We start from the raw sequence: 19,996 nt of genomic DNA, 5'->3' as shown, positions 1-19,996 counted from the left end.
TAGGGACAGAGAACTATTACTCAGGGACACAGAATTGTTAATTAGGGCCACAGAATCGTTACTTAGGGACAAAGAAACGCTAGTTAGGGCCACAGAATTCATACTCAGGGACAGACAGAATTGTTACTGAGTGCCAGAGAATTGTTATTTAGGGCCACAGAAACGTTATTAGGGCCACAGAATTGTTACTCAGGGACAGACAGAATTGTTACTGAGTGCCAGAGAATTGTTACTTAGGGCCACAGAAACGTTATTAGGGCCACAGAATTGTTACTCAGGGACAGACAGAATTGTTACTGAGTGCCAGAGAATTGTTACTTAGGGCCACAGAAACTTTAGTTAGGGCCACAGAATTGTTACTCAGGGACAGACACAGAATTGTTACTGAGGGCCACAGAACTGTTACTTAGGGCCACAGAATTGTTACTCGCACAGACACAGAATTGTTACTCGCACAGACACAGAATTGTTACTGAGGGCCACAGAACTGTTACTTAGGGCCACAGAATTGTTACTCGCACAGACACAGAATTGTTACACAGGGACACAGAACTGTTACTGAGGGCCACAGAACCGTTACTTAGGGCCACAGAATTGTTACTCGCACAGACACAGAATTGTTACTCGCACAGACACAGAATTGTTACTGAGGGCAACAGAACTGTTAGTTAGGGCCACAGAATTGTTACTCGCACAGACACAGAATTGTTACTCGCACAGACACAGAATTGTTACTGAGGGCCACAGAACTGTTACTTGGGGCCACAGAAACGTTAATCAGGGACACAGAATTGTTACTGAGGGCCACAGAACTGTTACTTAGGGCCACAGAATTGTTACTCGCACAGACACAGAATTGTTACACAGGGACACAGAACTGTTACTGAGGGCCACAGAACCGTTACTTAGGGCCACAGAATTGTTACTCGCACAGACACAGAATTGTTACTCGCACAGACACAGAATTGTTACTCGCACAGACACAGAATTGTTACTCAGGGACAGAGAACTGTTACTGAGGGCCACAGAACTGTTACTTAGGGCCACAGAATTGTTGCTCGCACAGACACAGAATTCTTACTCGCACAGACACAGAATTGTTACTCAGGGACACAGAACTGTTACTTAGGGCCACAGAACTGTTAGTTAGGGCCACAGAATTGTTACTCGCACAGACACAGAATTGTTACTCGCACAGACACAGGATTGTTACTGAGGGCCACAGAACTGTTACTTGGGGCCACAGAAACGTTAATCAGGGACACAGAATTGTTACTGAGGGCCACAGAACTGTTAGGGCCACAGAATTGTTACTCGCACAGACACAGAATTGTTACTCGCACAGACACAGAATTGTTACTGAGGGCCACAGAACTGTTACTTGGGGCCACAGAAACGTTAATCAGGGACACAGAATTGTTACTGAGGGCCACAGAACTGTTACTTAGGGCCACAGAATTGTTACTCGCACAGACACAGAATTGTTACTCGCACAGACACAGAATTGTTACTGAGGGCCACAGAACTGTTACTTAGGGCAACAGAATTGTTACTTGCACAGACACAGAATTGTTACACAGGGACACAGAACTGTTACTGAGGGCCACAGAACCGTTACTTAGGGCCACAGAATTGTTACTCGCACAGACACAGAATTGTTACTCGCACAGACACAGAATTGTTACTCGCACAGACACAGAATTGTTACTCAGGGACACAGAACTGTTACTGAGGGCCACAGAACTGTTACTTAGGGCCACAGAATTGTTACTCGCACAGACACAGAATTGTTACTCGCACAGACACAGAATTGTTACTCAGGGACACAGAACTGTTACTGAGGGCCACAGAACTGTTACTTAGGGCCACAGAATTGTTACTCGCACAGACACAGAATTGTTACTCGCACAGACACAGAATTGTTACTGAGGGCCACAGAACTGTTACTTGGGGCCACAGAAACGTTAATCAGGGACACAGAATTGTTACTGAGGGCCACAGAACTGTTACTTAGGGCCACAGAATTGTTACTCGCACAGACACAGAATTGTTACACAGGGACACAGAATTGTTACTGAGGGCCACAGAACCGTTACTTAGGGCCACAGAATTGTTACTCAGGGACACAGAATTGTTACTGAGGGCCACAGAACTGTTACTTAGGGCCACAGAATTGTTACTCGCACAGACACAGAATTGTTACTCAGGGACACAGAACTGTTACTGAGGGCCACAGAACTGTTACTTAGGGCCACAGAATTGTTACTCGCACAGACACAGAATTGTTACTCAGGGACACAGAACTGTTACTGAGGGCCACAGAACTGTTACTTAGGGCCACAGAATTGTTACTCGCACAGACACAGAATTGTTACACAGGGACACAGAATTGTTACTGAGGGCCACAGAACCGTTACTTAGGGACACATAATTGTTACTGAGGGCCACAGAACTGTTACTTAGGGCCACAGAATTGTTACTCGCACAGACACAGAATTGTTACTCAGGGACACAGAACTGTTACTGAGGGCCACAGAACCATTACTTAGGGCCACAGAATTGTTACTCAGGGACACAGAATCGTTTAATTAAAGAGTATGTCAGACAACATGCAGAGGAGTGGCAGAGGAGGCAATGTTTTAGGAGCGAGCAGACGTGGCAGCAGAGGAAGGGGTCGAGGCAGCACTATTCGCAGCCAGAGGCTAGTGCTCCCGGTGTCATCCAGTACAGTGAGGAAGAGCTAACAGAGGGCGGTCAGGAACGGGGGGAGACATCCGCCTCTTCAGCAGCCAGGCGAAGAAGTAGTGGCGAGGAGAGTGGCTCGGTAGCCGGTGTAGAGACAGGTCTGTCTCCTGACCCACACGCAGCCGAGGGGGCTAGTAGTGAGGCGGAGACCCTAATTGATGATGATGAGGCTGATCGCACTTGGCAGCCTCGTCGTCATCAGGCTATTGCTTCCGCATCATCAGGAGAAGAGGGTGGCAGCTTGGCAGCGAGCAAAACAGTCGGTGGGTTGTCTCCATCGCCACACTCTGCCATGTGCCACTTTCAGGTCTCCTCACACACTGCTGGTGTGTTGAATTTTTTGACATAGGGTGCTGGCAGATTACGGGCCTCCCATAGCTGCTGCCAGGCCCCTAATCTGCCATGGGCCCCTATACCGCCTCCTCATGCTGCTGCCAGGTCCACAGTCTCTCATGCCATGTGCCACTTTCAGGTCTCCTCACACTGCTGGTGTGTTGAATTTTTTGACATAGGGTGCTGGCAGATTACGGGCCTCCCATAGCTGCTGCCAGGCCCCTAATCTGCCATGGGCCCCTATATACCGCCTCCTCATGCTTCTGCCAAGTCCAAAGTCTCTCATGGGTCCCTGTACGGCCTCCCATTGCTGCTGTCTCCATCGCCACACTCTGCCATGTGCCACTTTCAGGTCTCCTCACACACTGCTGGTGTGTTGAATTTTTTGACATAGGGTGCTGGCAGATTACGGGCCTCCCATAGCTGCTGCCAGGCCCCTAATCTGCCATGGGCCCCTATACCGCCTCCTCATGCTGCTGCCAGGTCCACAGTCTCTCATGCCATGTGCCACTTTCAGGTCTCCTCACACTGCTGGTGTGTTGAATTTTTTGACATAGGGTGCTGGCAGATTACGGGCCTCCCATAGCTGCTGCCAGGCCCCTAATCTGCCATGGGCCCCTATATACCGCCTCCTCATGCTGCTGCCAGGTCCAGAGTCTGTCATGGGTCCCTGTTCGGCCTCCCATTGCTGCTGTCTCCATCGCCACACTCTGCCATGTGCCACTTTCAGGTCTCCTCACACACTGCTGGTGTGTTGAATTTTTTGACATAGGGTGCTGGCAGATTACGGGCCTCCTATAGCTGCTGCCAGGCCCCTAATCTGCCATGGGCCCCTATATACCGCCTCCTCATGCTGCTGCCAGGTCCAGAGTCTGTCATGGGTCCCTGTACGGCCTCCCATTGCTGCTGTCTCCATCGCCACACTCTGCCATGTGCCACTTTCAGGTCTCCTCACACACTGCTGGTGTGTTGAATTTTTTGACATAGGGTGCTGGCAGATTACGGGCCTCCCATAGCTGCTGCCAGGCCCCTAATCTGCCATGGGCCCCTATACCGCCTCCTCATGCTGCTGCCAGGTCCACAGTCTCTCATGCCATGTGCCACTTTCAGGTCTCCTCACACTGCTGGTGTGTTGAATTTTTTGACATAGGGTGCTGGCAGATTACGGGCCTCCCATAGCTGCTGCCAGGCCCCTAATCTGCCATGGGCCCCTATATACCGCCTCCTCATGCTGCTGCCAAGTCCAAAGTCTCTCATGGGTCCCTGTACGGCCTCCCATTGCTGCTGTCTCCATCGCCACACTCTGCCATGTGCCACTTTCAGGTCTCCTCACACACTGCTGGTGTGTTGAATTTTTTGACATAGGGTGCTGGCAGATTACGGGCCTCCCATAGCTGCTGCCAGGCCCCTAATCTGCCATGGGCCCCTATACCGCCTCCTCATGCTGCTGCCAGGTCCAGAGTCTGTCATGGGTCCCTGTACGGCCTCCCATTGCTGCTGTCTCCATCGCCACACTCTGCCATGTGCCACTTTCAGGTCTCCTCACACACTGCTGGTGTGTTGAATTTTTTGACATAGGGTGCTGGCAGATTACGGGCCTCCCATAGCTGCTGCCAGGCCCCTAATCTGCCATGGGCCCCTATACCGCCTCCTCATGCTGCTGCCAGGTCCACAGTCTCTCATGCCATGTGCCACTTTCAGGTCTCCTCACACTGCTGGTGTGTTGAATTTTTTGACATAGGGTGCTGGCAGATTACGGGCCTCCTATAGCTGCTGCCAGGCCCCTAATCTGCCATGGGCCCCTATACCGCCTCCTCATGCTGCTGCCAGGTCCAGGCGAACGTAGTCACACAGGGGAGGAACTTCTGAGTGTAATGAACAGAGAAATCGACAGATGGCTGTCTCCGCGCAAACTGAAAATCGGAACCATGTTGACCGACAACGGAAAGAACATGGTGTCTGCTCTGCGTCAAGGAAGGTTGTGCCATGTGCCATGCATGGCTCACGTGTTCAATCTGGTTGTCAAGCGGTTCCTAAAATCCACCATCCCACTGCAAGACATCCTTAAAATGTCACGTAAACTTTGCATGCATTTCAGCCATTCCTACACCGCAAAGCACACCCTCCTTGAGCTGCAGCGGCAGAACGGAATTCCACATCATCGCCTGATCTGCGACGTTGCAACAAGGTGGAATTCAACCCTACACATGTTAGACCGCCTTTACGAGCAGCGAAAGGCCATCACCGATTTCCTGATGTTACAAGCGGATAAAGGTACTCCCCTGTGTAACTTCGATGTCAGCCATTGGCAGCTCATGCGTGACACCTGCCGCTTGCTCAGGCCCTTTGAGGAGGCCACGCTATTCGTGAGTCGGCAGGACTATGGGATGAACGACGTCATTCCTCTGTTGCACGTCCTTGAACAAATGCTGTTAACAATGGCTGGTCAGGGTGCGGTAGACGTGGCGCACAGATCTCAACGCCACATGACCCCTGTGGGGGCAGGACAGGAAGAAGAGGAGGAGGTAGAGGAGGACATTGGTGCTCAGGAATTATTGAGTGAAATGGGTGGTTTTTCCACTCAGCGGACAGGAGTGGAGGAGCAGGAGCATCTGGTAGAGGAGGAGGAGGAGGAGACAGAGGACCCAGACGCACCGTGGCAGTATGCTGTGGAGATGGAGGCAGGGAGTCCCTCGCATTCCTTGGCACAAATGGCCCATAGCATGCTCGGTTGCTTGCGTAGCGACAGCCGAATAATAACCATCAGACAGAGGGATGACTTTTGGCTGTCCACCTTGTTGGACCCTCGCTACCGTTCAAAAATGGTGGCCTTTTTCACACCTGCTGAGAGGGAGGCCAAAATAACGTACTATAAAAACCACCTATGTAGTCAGTTGGTCTCTGCCTTTGTGCGCCAACGTCCATCCTCAGACACTGTGGGCCCTGTGCGCTCGCGTTCCGCTGCCATGGCAGCAGGGGAGGGGTGGGGTGGTAGGAGCAGTGGCAGCTCCACCAGCAGCGGCTGCCTCAGTCTGCAGTCGATGATGAGTAGCTTTCTTCACCAGCGCAGTGAGGAAACTACTAACCAGCCGCAGCAGCAGCAGCAGCATCAGGTGGACCTGGAGCAGGACCTCAAACAACAGGCTTGGGCCTACTTGGACAGCACCCTGCCAACCGAGGTAGCCAACCCCCTTGACTACTGGTCAACGAAACTTGACCTTTGGCCCCAACTAGCTGAATTTGCCCTTGAAAGGCTGTCATGCCCGGCCAGTAGCGTGGCATCGGAGCGCGTGTTTAGTGCGGCAGGAGGTATTGTAACTCCGCGGAGGACACGACTGTCCACCCAAAGTGTGGAGAGACTGACGTTTGTGAAAATGAATCAGGCGTGGATTAGTCTGGATTTCAAACCACCAGTTCCTGACACAACTGACTAAATCCGCCATGAATCATGCCTCAAACAGGTGCCCGCTTTGAGGTCTCCTCACACACTGCTGGTGTGTTGAATTTTTTGACATAGGGTGCTGGCAGATTACGGGCCTCCTATAGCTGCTGCCAGGCCCCTAATCTGCCATAGGCCCCTATATACCGCCTCCTCATGCTGCTGCCAGGTCCAGAGTCTCTCATGGGTCCCTGTACGGCCTCCCATTGCTGCTGTCTCCATCGCCACACTCTGCCATGTGCCACTTTCAGGTCTCCTCACACACTGCTGGTGTGTAGAATTTTTTGACATAGGGTGCTGGCAGATTACGGGCCTCCCATAGCTGCTGCCAGGCCCCTAATCTGCCATGGGCCCCTATATACCGCCTCCTCATGCTGCTGCCAGGTCCACAGTGTCTCATGCCATGTGCCACTTTCAGGTCTCCTCACACTGCTGGTGTGTAGAATTTTTTGACATAGGGTGCTGGCAGATTATGGGCCTCCTATAGCTGCTGCCAGGCCCCTAATCTGCCATAGGCCCCTATATACCGCCTCCTCATGCTGCTGCCAGGTCCAGAGTCTCTCATGGTTCCCTGTACGGCCTCCCATTGCTGCTGTCTCCATCGCCACACTCTGCCATGTGCCACTTTCAGGTCTCCTCACACTGCTGATGTGTAGAATTTTTTGACATAGGGTGCTGGCAGATTACGGGCCTCCTATAGCTGCTGCCAGGCCCCTAATCTGCCATAGGCCCCTATATACCGCCTCCTCATGCTGCTGCCAGGTCCAGAGTCTCTCATGGGTCCCTGTATGGCCTCCCATTGCTGCTGTCTCCATCGCCACACTCTGCCATGTGCCACTTTCAGGTCTCCTCACACACTGCTGGTGTGTAGAATTTTTTGACATAGGGTGCTGGCAGATTACGGGCCTCCCATTGCTGCTGCCAGGCCCCTAATCTGCCATGGGCCCCTATACCGCCTCCTCATGCTGCTGCCAAGTCCAGGGTCTCTCATGGGTCCCTGTACGGCCTCCCATTGCTGCTGTCTCCATCGCCACACTCTGCCATGTGCCACTTTCAGGTCTCCTCACACACTGCTGGTGTGTAGAATTTTTTGACATAGGGTGCTGGCAGATTACGGGCCTCCCATTGCTGCTGCCAGGCCCCTAATCTGCCATGGGCCCCTATACCGCCTCCTCATGCTGCTGCCAAGTCCAGGGTCTCTCATGGGTCCCTGTACGGCCTCCCATTGCTGCTGTCTCCATCGCCACACTCTGCCATGTGCCACTTTCAGGTCTCCTCACACACTGCTGGTGTGTAGAATTTTTTGACATAGGGTGCTGGCAGATTACGGGCCTCCCATAGCTGCTGCCAGGCCCCTAATCTGCCATAGGCCCCTATATACCGCCTCCTCATGCTGCTGCCAGGTCCACAGTGTCTCATGCCATGTGCCACTTTCAGGTCTCCTCACACTGCTGGTGTGTAGAATTTTTTGACATAGGGTGCTGGCAGATTATGGGCCTCCTATAGCTGCTGCCAGGCCCCTAATCTGCCATAGGCCCCTATATACCGCCTCCTCATGCTGCTGCCAGGTCCAGAGTCTCTCATGGTTCCCTGTACGGCCTCCCATTGCTGCTGTCTCCATCGCCACACTCTGCCATGTGCCACTTTCAGGTCTCCTCACACTGCTGGTGTGTAGAATTTTTTGACATAGGGTGCTGGCAGATTACGGGCCTCCTATAGCTGCTGCCAGGCCCCTAATCTGCCATAGGCCCCTATATACCGCCTCCTCATGCTGCTGCCAGGTCCAGAGTCTCTCATGGGTCCCTGTACGGCCTCCCATTGCTGCTGTCTCCATCGCCACACTCTGCCATGTGCCACTTTCAGGTCTCCTCACACACTGCTGGTGTGTAGAATTTTTTGACATAGGGTGCTGGCAGATTACGGGCCTCCCATTGCTGCTGCCAGGCCCCTAATCTGCCATGGGCCCCTATACCGCCTCCTCATGCTGCTGCCAAGTCCAGGGTCTCTCATGGGTCCCTGTACGGCCTCCCATTGCTGCTGTCTCCATCGCCACACTCTGCCATGTGCCACTTTAAGGTCTCCTCACACACTGCTGGTGTGTAGAATTTTTTGACATAGGGTGCTGGCAGATTACGGGCCTCCCATTGCTGCTGCCAGGCCCCTAATCTGCCATGGGCCCCTATACCGCCTCCTCATGCTGCTGCCAAGTCCAGGGTCTCTCATGGGTCCCTGTACGGCCTCCCATTGCTGCTGTCTCCATCGCCACACTCTGCCATGTGCCACTTTCAGGTCTCCTCACACACTGCTGGTGTGTAGAATTTTTTGACATAGGGTGCTGGCAGATTACGGGCCTCCCATAGCTGCTGCCAGGCCCCTAATCTGCCATGGGCCCCTATATACCGCCTCCTCATGCTGCTGCCAGGTCCACAGTGTCTCATGCCATGTGCCACTTTCAGGTCTCCTCACACTGCTGGTGTGTAGAATTTTTTGACATAGGGTGCTGGCAGATTATGGGCCTCCTATAGCTGCTGCCAGGCCCCTAATCTGCCATAGGCCCCTATATACCGCCTCCTCATGCTGCTGCCAGGTCCAGAGTCTCTCATGGTTCCCTGTACGGCCTCCCATTGCTGCTGTCTCCATCGCCACACTCTGCCATGTGCCACTTTCAGGTCTCCTCACACTGCTGGTGTGTAGAATTTTTTGACATAGGGTGCTGGCAGATTACGGGCCTCCTATAGCTGCTGCCAGGCCCCTAATCTGCCATAGGCCCCTATATACCGCCTCCTCATGCTGCTGCCAGGTCCAGAGTCTCTCATGGGTCCCTGTACGGCCTCCCATTGCTGCTGTCTCCATCGCCACACTCTGCCATGTGCCACTTTCAGGTCTCCTCACACTGCTGGTGTGTAGAATTTTTTGACATAGGGTGCTGGCAGATTACGGGCCTCCTATAGCTGCTGCCAGGCCCCTAATCTGCCATAGGCCCCTATATACCGCCTCCTCATGCTGCTGCCAGGTCCAGAGTCTCTCATGGGTCCCGGTACGGCCTCCCATTGCTGCTGTCTCCATCGCCACACTCTGCCATGTGCCACTTTCAGGTCTCCTCACACACTGCTGGTGTGTAGAATTTTTTGACATAGGGTGCTGGCAGATTACGGGCCTCCCATAGCTGCTGCCAGGCCCCTAATCTGCCATGGGCCCCTATATACCGCCTCCTCATGCTGCTGCCAGGTCCACAGTGTCTCATGCCATGTGCCACTTTCAGGTCTCCTCACACTGCTGGTGTGTAGAATTTTTTGACATAGGGTGCTGGCAGATTACGGGCCTCCTATAGCTGCTGCCAGGCCCCTAATCTGCCATAGGCCCCTATATACCGCCTCCTCATGCTGCTGCCAGGTCCAGAGTCTCTCATGGTTCCCTGTACGGCCTCCCATTGCTGCTGTCTCCATCGCCACACTCTGCCATGTGCCACTTTCAGGTCTCCTCACACTGCTGGTGTGTAGAATTTTTTGACATAGGGTGCTGGCAGATTACGGGCCTCCTATAGCTGCTGCCAGGCCCCTAATCTGCCATAGGCCCCTATATACCGCCTCCTCATGCTGCTGCCAGGTCCAGAGTCTCTCATGGGTCCCTGTACGGCCTCCCATTGCTGCTGTCTCCATCGCCACACTCTGCCATGTGCCACTTTCAGGTCTCCTCACACACTGCTGGTGTGTAGAATTTTTTGACATAGGGTGCTGGCAGATTACGGGCCTCCCATTGCTGCTGCCAGGCCCCTAATCTGCCATGGGCCCCTATACCGCCTCCTCATGCTGCTGCCAAGTCCAGGGTCTCTCATGGGTCCCTGTACGGCCTCCCATTGCTGCTGTCTCCATCGCCACACTCTGCCATGTGCCACTTTCAGGTCTCCTCACACACTGCTGGTGTGTAGAATTTTTTGACATAGGGTGCTGGCAGATTACGGGCCTCCCATTGCTGCTGCCAGGCACGTAATCTGCCATGGGCCCCCGTACCGACTCCTCATGCTGTGACGTTGCAACAAGGTGGAATTCAACCCTACATATGTTAGACCGCCTTTACGAACAGCGAAAGGCCATCACAGATTTCCTGATGTTAAAAGCGGATAAAGGTACTCCCTGTGTAACTTAGATGTCAGCCATTGGCAGCTCATGCGTGACACCTGCGCTTGCTCAGGCCCTTTGAGGAGGCCACGCTATTCGTGAGTCGGCAGGACTATGGGATGAACGACGTCATTCCTCTGTTGCACGTCCTGGAACAAATGCTGTTAACAATGGCTGGTCAGGGTGCGGTAGACGTGGCGCACAGATCTCAACGCCACATGACCCCTGTGGGGGCAGGACAGGAAGAAGAGGAGGAGGTAGAGGAGGACATTGGTGCTCAGGAATTATTGAGTGAAATGGGTGGTTTTTCCACTCAGCGGACAGGAGTGGAGGAGCAGGAGCATCTGGTAGAGGAGGAGGAGGAGGAGACAGAGGACCCAGACGCACCGTGGCAGTATGCTGTGGAGATGGAGGCAGGGAGTCCCTCGCATTCCTTGGCACAAATGGCCCATAGCATGCTCGGTTGCTTGCGTAGCGACAGCCGAATAATAACCATCAGACAGAGGGATGACTTTTGGCTGTCCACCTTGTTGGACCCTCGCTACCATTCAAAAATGGTGGCCTTTTTCACACCTGCTGAGAGGGAGGCCAAAATAACGTACTATAAAAACCACCTATGTAGTCAGCTGGTCTCTGCCTGTCTGCGCCAACGTCCATCCTCAGACACTGTGGGCCCTGTGCGCTCGCGTTCCGCTGCCATGGCAGCAGGGGAGGGGTGGGGTGGTAGGAGCAGTGGCAGCTCCACCAGCAGCGGCTGCCTCAGTCTGCTGTCGATGATGAGTAGCTTTCTTCACCAGCGCAGTGAGGAAACTACTAACCAGCCGCAGCAGCAGCAGCAGCAGCATCAGGTGGACCTGGAGCAGGACCTCAAACAACAGGCTTAGGCCTACTTGGACAGCACCCTGCCAACCGAGGTAGACAATCCCCTTGACTACTGGGCAACGAAACTTGACCTTTGGCCCCAACTAGCTGAAATTGCCCTTGAAAGGCTGTCATGCCCGGCCAGTAGCGTGGCATCGGAGCGCGTGTTTAGTGCGGCAGGAGGTATTGCAACTCCGCGGAGGACACGACTGTCCACCCAAAGTGTGGAGAGACTGACGTTTGTGAAAATGAATCAGGCGTGGATTAGTCTGGATTTCAAACCACCAGTTCCTGACACAACTGACTAAATCCGCCATGAATCATGCCCCAAACATGTGCCACTTTCAGGTCTCCTCACACTGCTGGTGTGTTACATTTTTTGTCATAGGGTGCTGGCAGATTACGGGCCTCCCATAGCTGCTGCCAGGCCCCTAATCTGCCATGGGCCCCTATACCGCCTCCTCATGCTGCTGCCAAGTCCAGAGTCTCTCATGGGTCCCTGTACGGCCTCCCATTGCTGCTGTCTCCATCGCCACACTCTGCCATGTGCCACTTTCAGGTCTCCTCACACACTGCTGGTGTGTAGAATTTTTTGACATAGGGTGCTGGCAGATTACGGGCCTCCCATTGCTGCTGCCAGGCCCCTAATCTGCCATGGGCCCCTATACCGCCTCCTCATGCTGCTGCCAAGTCCAGGGTCTCTCATGGGTCCCTGTACGGCCTCCCATTGCTGCTGTCTCTATCGCCACACTCTGCCATGTGCCACTTTCAGGTCTCCTCACACACTGCTGGTATGTAGAATTTTTTGACATAGGGTGCTGGCAGATTACGGGCCTCCCATAGCTGCTGCCAGGCCCCTAATCTGCCATAGGCCCCTATATACCGCCTCCTCATGCTGCTGCCAGGTCCAGAGTCTCTCATGGGTCCCTGTACGGCCTCCCATTGCTGCTGTCTCCATCGCCACACTCTGCCATGTGCCACTTTCAGGTCTCCTCACACTGCTGGTGTGTAGAATTTTTTGACATAGGGTGCTGGCAGATTACGGGCCTCCTATAGCTGCTGCCAGGCCCCTAATCTGCCATAGGCCCCTATATACCGCCTCCTCATGCTGCTGCCAGGTCCAGAGTCTCTCATGGTTCCCTGTACGGCCTCCCATTGCTGCTGTCTCCATCGCCACACTCTGCCATGTGCCACTTTCAGGTCTCCTCACACTGCTGGTGTGTAGAATTTTTTGACATAGGGTGCTGGCAGATTACGGGCCTCCTATAGCTGCTGCCAGGCCCCTAATCTGCCATAGGCCCCTATATACCGCCTCCTCATGCTGCTGCCAGGTCCAGAGTCTCTCATGGGTCCCTGTACGGCCTCCCATTGCTGCTGTCTCCATCGCCACATTCTGCCATGTGCCACTTTCAGGTCTCCTCACACACTGCTGGTGTGTAGAATTTTTTGACATAGGGTGCTGGCAGATTACGGGCCTCCCATTGCTGCTGCCAGGCCCCTAATCTGCCATGGGCCCCTATACCGCCTCCTCATGCTGCTGCCAAGTCCAGGGTCTCTCATGGGTCCCTGTACGGCCTCCCATTGCTGCTGTCTCCATCGCCACACTCTGCCATGTGCCACTTTCAGGTCTCCTCACACACTGCTGGTGTGTAGAATTTTTTGACATAGGGTGCTGGCAGATTACGGGCCTCCCATTGCTGCTGCCAGGCACGTAATCTGCCATGGGCCCCCGTACCGACTCCTCATGCTGTGACGTTGCAACAAGGTGGAATTCAACCCTACATATGTTAGACCGCCTTTACGAACAGCGAAAGGCCATCACAGATTTCCTGATGTTAAAAGCGGATAAAGGTACTCCCTGTGTAACTTAGATGTCAGCCATTGGCAGCTCATGCGTGACACCTGCGCTTGCTCAGGCCCTTTGAGGAGGCCACGCTATTCGTGAGTCGGCAGGACTATGGGATGAACGACGTCATTCCTCTGTTGCACGTCCTGGAACAAATGCTGTTAACAATGGCTGGTCAGGGTGCGGTAGACGTGGCGCACAGATCTCAACGCCACATGACCCCTGTGGGGGCAGGACAGGAAGAAGAGGAGGAGGTAGAGGAGGACATTGGTGCTCAGGAATTATTGAGTGAAATGGGTGGTTTTTCCACTCAGCGGACAGGAGTGGAGGAGCAGGAGCATCTGGTAGAGGAGGAGGAGGAGACAGAGGACCCAGACGCACCGTGGCAGTATGCTGTGGAGATGGAGGCAGGGAGTCCCTCGCATTCCTTGGCACAAATGGCCCATAGCATGCTCGGTTGCTTGCGTAGCGACAGCTGAATAATAACCATCAGACAGAGGGATGACTTTTGGCTGTCCACCTTGTTGGACCCTCGCTACCGTTCAAAAATGGTGGCCTTTTTCACACCTGCTGAGAGGGAGGCCAAAATAACGTACTATAAAAACCACCTATGTAGTCAGCTGGTCTCTGCCTGTCTGCGCCAACGTCCATCCTCAGACACTGTGGGCCCTGTGCGCTCGCGTTCCGCTGCCATGGCAGCAGGGGAGGGGTGGGGTGGTAGGAGCAGTGGCAGCTCCACCAGCAGCGGCTGCCTCAGTCTGCAGTCGATGATGAGTAGCTTTCTTCACCAGCGCAGTGAGGAAACTACTAACCAGCCGCAGCAGCAGCAGCAGCAGCAGCAGCAGCATCAGGTGGACCTGGAGCAGGACCTCAAACAACAGGCTTAGGCCTACTTGGACAGCACCCTGCCAACCAAGGTAGACAATCCCCTTGACTACTGGGCAACGAAACTTGACCTTTGGCCCCAACTAGCTGAATTTGCCCTTGAAAGGCTGTCATGCCCGGCCAGTAGCGTGGCATCGGAGCGCGTGTTTAGTGCGGCAGGAGGTATTGCAACTCCGCGGAGGACACGACTGTCCACCCAAAGTGTGGAGAGACTGACGTTTGTGAAAATGAATCAGGCGTGGATTAGTCTGGATTTCAAACCACCAGTTCCTGACACAACTGACTAAATCCGCCATGAATCATGCCCCAAACATGTGCCACTTTCAGGTCTCCTCACACTGCTGGTGTGTTACATTTTTTGTCATAGGGTGCTGGCAGATTACGGGCCTCCCATAGCTGCTGCCAGGCCCCTAATCTGCCATGGGCCCCTATACCGCCTCCTCATGCTGCTGCCAGGTCCAGAGTCTCTCATGGGTCCCTGTACGGCCTCCCATTGCTGCTGTCTCCATCGCCACACTCTGCCATGTGCCACTTTCAGGTCTCCTCACACTGCTGGTGTATTCCATTTTTTGTCATAGGGTGCTGGCAGATTACGGGCCTCCCATAGCTGCTGCCAGGCCCCTAATCTGCCATAGGCCCTTATATACCGCCTCCTCATGCTGCTGCCAGGTCCAGAGTCTCTCATGGGTCCCTGTACGGCCTCCCATTGCTGCTGTCTCCATCGCCACACTCTGCCATGTGCCACTTTCAGGTCTCCTCACACACTGCTGGTGTGTAGAATTTTTTGACATAGGGTGCTGGCAGATTACGGGCCTCCCATAGCTGCTGCCAGGCCCCTAATCTGCCATAGGCCCCTATATACCGCCTCCTCATGCTGCTGCCAGGTCCAGAGTCTCTCATGGGTCCCTGTACGGCCTCCCATTGCTGCTGTCTCCATCGCCACACTCTGCCATGTGCCACTTTCAGGTCTCCTCACACTGCTGGTGTGTAGAATTTTTTGACATAGGGTGCTGGCAGATTACGGGCCTCCTATAGCTGCTGCCAGGCCCCTAATCTGCCATAGGCCCCTATATACCGCCTCCTCATGCTGCTGCCAGGTCCAGAGTCTCTCATGGGTCCCTGTACGGCCTCCCATTGCTGCTGTCTCCATCGCCACACTCTGCCATGTGCCACTTTCAGGTCTCCTCACACTGCTGGTGTGTAGAATTTTTTGACATAGGGTGCTGGCAGACTACGGGCCTCCTATAGCTGCTGCCAGGCCCCTAATCTGCCATAGGCCCCTATATACCGCCTCCTCATGCTGCTGCCAGGTCCAGAGTCTCTCATGGTTCCCTGTACGGCCTCCCATTGCTGCTGTCTCCATCGCCACACTCTGCCATGTGCCACTTTCAGGTCTCCTCACACTGCTGGTGTGTAGAATTTTTTGACATAGGGTGCTGGCAGATTACGGGCCTCCTATAGCTGCTGCCAGGCCCCTAATCTGCCATAGGCCCCTATATACCGCCTCCTCATGCTGCTGCCAGGTCCAGAGTCTCTCATGGGTCCCTGTACGGCCTCCCATTGCTGCTGTCTCCATCGCCACACTCTGCCATGTGCCACTTTCAGGTCTCCTCACACACTGCTGGTGTGTAGAATTTTTTGACATAGGGTGCTGGCAGATTACGGGCCTCCCATTGCTGCTGCCAGGCCCCTAATCTGCCATGGGCCCCTATACCGCCTCCTCATGCTGCTGCCAAGTCCAGGGTCTCTCATGGGTCCCTGTACGGCCTCCCATTGCTGCTGTCTCCATCGCCACACTCTGCCATGTGCCACTTTCAGGTCTCCTCACACACTGCTGGTGTGTAGAATTTTTTGACATAGGGTGCTGGCAGATTACGGGCCTCCCATTGCTGCTGCCAGGCACGTAATCTGCCATGGGCCCCCGTACCGACTCCTCATGCTGTGACGTTGCAACAAGGTGGAATTCAACCCTACATATGTTAGACCGCCTTTACGAACAGCGAAAGGCCATCACAGATTTCCTGATGTTAAAAGCCGATAAAGGTACTCCCTGTGTAACTTAGATGTCAGCCATTGGCAGCTCATGCGTGACACCTGCGCTTGCTCAGGCCCTTTGAGGAGGCCACGCTATTCGTGAGTCGGCAGGACTATGGGATGAACGACGTCATTCCTCTGTTGCACGTCCTGGAACAAATGCTGTTAACAATGGCTGGTCAGGGTGCGGTAGACGTGGCGCACAGATCTCAACGCCACATGACCCCTGTGGGGGCAGGACAGGAAGAAGAGGAGGAGGTAGAGGAGGACATTGGTGCTCAGGAATTATTGAGTGAAATGGGTGGTTTTTCCACTCAGCGGACAGGAGTGGAGGAGCAGGAGCATCTGGTAGAGGAGGAGGAGGAGGAGGAGACAGAGGACCCAGACGCACCGTGGCAGTATGCTGTGGAGATGGAGGCAGGGAGTCCCTCGCATTCCTTGGCACAAATGGCCCATAGCATGCTCGGTTGCTTGCGTAGCGACAGCCGAATAATAACCATCAGACAGAGGGATGACTTTTGGCTGTCCACCTTGTTGGACCCTCGCTACCGTTCAAAAATGGTGGCCTTTTTCACACCTGCTGAGAGGGAGGCCAAAATAACTTACTATAAAAACCACCTATGTAGTCAGCTGGTCTCTGCCTGTCTGCGCCAACGTCCATCCTCAGACACTGTGGGCCCTGTGCGCTCGCGTTCCGCTGCCATGGCAGCAGGGGAGGGGTGGGGTGGTAGGAGCAGTGGCAGCTCCACCAGCAGCGGCTGCCTCAGTCTGCAGTCGATGATGAGTAGCTTTCTTCACCAGCGCAGTGAGGAAACTACTAACCAGCCGCAGCAGCAGCAGCAGCAGCAGCAGCATCAGGTGGACCTGGAGCAGGACCTCAAACAACAGGCTTAGGCCTACTTGTACAGCACCCTGCCAACCGAGGTAGCCAATCCCCTTGACTACTGGGCAACGAAACTTGACCTTTGGCCCCAACTAGCTGAATTTGCCCTTGAAAGGCTGTCATGCCCGGCCAGTAGCGTGGCATCGGAGCGCGTGTTTAGTGCGGCAGGAGGTATTGCAACTCCGCGGAGGACACGACTGTCCACCCAAAGTGTGGAGAGACTGACGTTTGTGAAAATGAATCAGGCGTGGATTAGTCTGGATTTCAAACCACCAGTTCCTGACACAACTGACTAAATCCGCCATGAATCATGCCCCAAACATGTGCCACTTTCAGGTCTCCTCACACTGCTGGTGTGTTACATTTTTTGTCATAGGGTGCTGGCAGATTACGGGCCTCCCATAGCTGCTGCCAGGCCCCTAATCTGCCATGGGCCCCTATACCGCCTCCTCATGCTGCTGCCAAGTCCAGAGTCTCTCATGGGTCCCTGTACGGCCTCCCATTGCTGCTGTCTCCATCGCCACACTCTGCCATGTGCCACTTTCAGGTCTCCTCACACTGCTGGTGTATTCCATTTTTTGTCATAGGGTGCTGGCAGATTACGGGCCTCCCATAGCTGCTGCCAGGCCCCTAATCTGCCATAGGCCCCTATATACCGCCTCCTCATGCTGCTGCCAGGTCCAGAGTCTCTCATGGGTCCCTGTACGGCCTCCCATTGCTGCTGTCTCCATCGCCACACTCTGCCATGTGCCACTTTCAGGTCTCCTCACACACTGCTGGTGTGTAGAATTTTTTGACATAGGGTGCTGGCAGATTACGGGCCTCCCATTGCTGCTGCCAGGCCCCTAATCTGCCATGGGCCCCTATACCGCCTCCTCATGCTGCTGCCAAGTCCAGGGTCTCTCATGGGTCCCTGTACGGCCTCCCATTGCTGCTGTCTCTATCGCCACACTCTGCCATGTGCCACTTTCAGGTCTCCTCACACACTGCTGGTGTGTAGAATTTTTTGACATAGGGTGCTGGCAGATTACGGGCCTCCCATAGCTGCTGCCAGGCCCCTAATCTGCCATAGGCCCCTATATACCGCCTCCTCATGCTGCTGCCAGGTCCAGAGTCTCTCATGGGTCCCTGTACGGCCTCCCATTGCTGCTGTCTCCATCGCCACACTCTGCCATGTGCCACTTTCAGGTCTCCTCACACTGCTGGTGTGTAGAATTTTTTGACATAGGGTGCTGGCAGATTACGGGCCTCCTATAGCTGCTGCCAGGCCCCTAATCTGCCATGGGCCCCTATACCGCCTCCTCATGCTGCTGCCAGGTCCAGAGTCTCTCATGGGTCCCTGTACGGCCTCCCATTGCTGCTGTCTCCATCGCCACACTCTGCCATGTGCCACTTTCAGGTCTCCTCACACTGCTGGTGGGTTCCATTTTTTGTCATAGGGTGCTGGCAGATTACGGGCCTCCCATAGCTGCTGCCAGGCCCCTAATCTGCCATGGGCCCCCGTACCGACTCCTCATGCTGCTGCCAGGCCCGTAATCTGTCATGGGCCCCTGTTGTCGCTTGTTGGCATATTCCGCTCGTTCAGATGCTCCTTCTCCTGCTACTCCTCTTCACGGATTCCGTCAGCAGTCTTTCTTGGAATCCGTTTCCAAGAGACAACAGTTTGCGAGCACGCACCAGACGGTGCAGAAGCTGAACGTCCTCCTGTCCAAGTTGCTGCTGCCAGGCTCGTAATCTGTCATGCGCCCCTGTACCGCCTCCTCATGCTGCTGCCAGGTCCAGAGTGTGTCATGGGCCCCCGTACCGACTCCTCATGCTGCTGCCAGGCCTGTAATCTGTCATGGGCCCCTGTACCGCCTCCCCATGCTGCTGCCAGGTCCAGAGTGTGTCATGGGTCCCTGTACGGCCTCCCATTGCTGCTGCCAGGCCCGTAATCTGCCATGGGCCCCCGTACCGACTCCTCATGCTGCTGCCAGGCCCGTAATCTGCCATGGGCCCCTGTACCGCCTCCTCATGCTGCTGCCAGGTCCAGAGTGTGTCATGGGTCCCTGTATGGCCTCCCATTGCTGCTGTCTCTATCGCCACACTCTGCCATGTGCCACTTTCAGGTCTCCTCACACTGCTGGTGGTTTCCATTTTTGTCATAGGGTGCTGTATGGCCTCCCATTGCTGCTGCCTCCACCGCCACACTGTGGCTCCACACTCTGATTTTGGCCCCGTGACTGCCCAAATGAGTGAAGTGTGCGGTGATTCTAAGATCGACGGCACTCATCTGCATGTCATACTGACTGACAGTATTATTTCTCTTCCCCAGCAGACTCCAAGGGCATTTAAATTAAAGGTACAGTGTTCAGCACTAATATTAAGTCTCTCTGAAGCCTAGAAACACCCTTTTTTAAGTTAAATTCACAGCGAATATATTCGACTCGAATCGAAATTTTTCCACGAATTCGCCGAATCAGTCGAATCGAATTTTTGAATACTTCGCTCATCTCTACATGTAATCACTGTGTGATCACATGTCATGAATGGAGTCCATTCATGACATCATTGTTTACTACTGTGTGTCATTGGTCACCAGTGATCACATGGTATCTGGGCCATTCACAGCACCCTGTACCATGCAATCACATCACAATAGTAAACATTGAGTCATGAATGAAAGCCATTCATGACAGTTCAAATGATTGCTTTCACAGTGATCATCACTGTAACAAACAATCACAGTGTAAAAAAAAAAATCCCTATCACCCCCCCCCCCCCCCTTCCCAGAATACTACAGAGTAACTATGATGACACTAAACTACTCTGATGATATTTTTTTTAAAAATAGTAAAAAAATAAAAAAAGTA

Source organism: Staurois parvus, unplaced genomic scaffold, assembly GCF_062004578.1.
Source record: "Staurois parvus isolate SC_StPar_1 unplaced genomic scaffold, SC_StPar_1.0 ptg000002l, whole genome shotgun sequence".
NCBI lineage: Eukaryota > Metazoa > Chordata > Amphibia > Anura > Ranidae > Staurois > Staurois parvus.
This window is presented reverse-complemented; position numbering follows the sequence as displayed.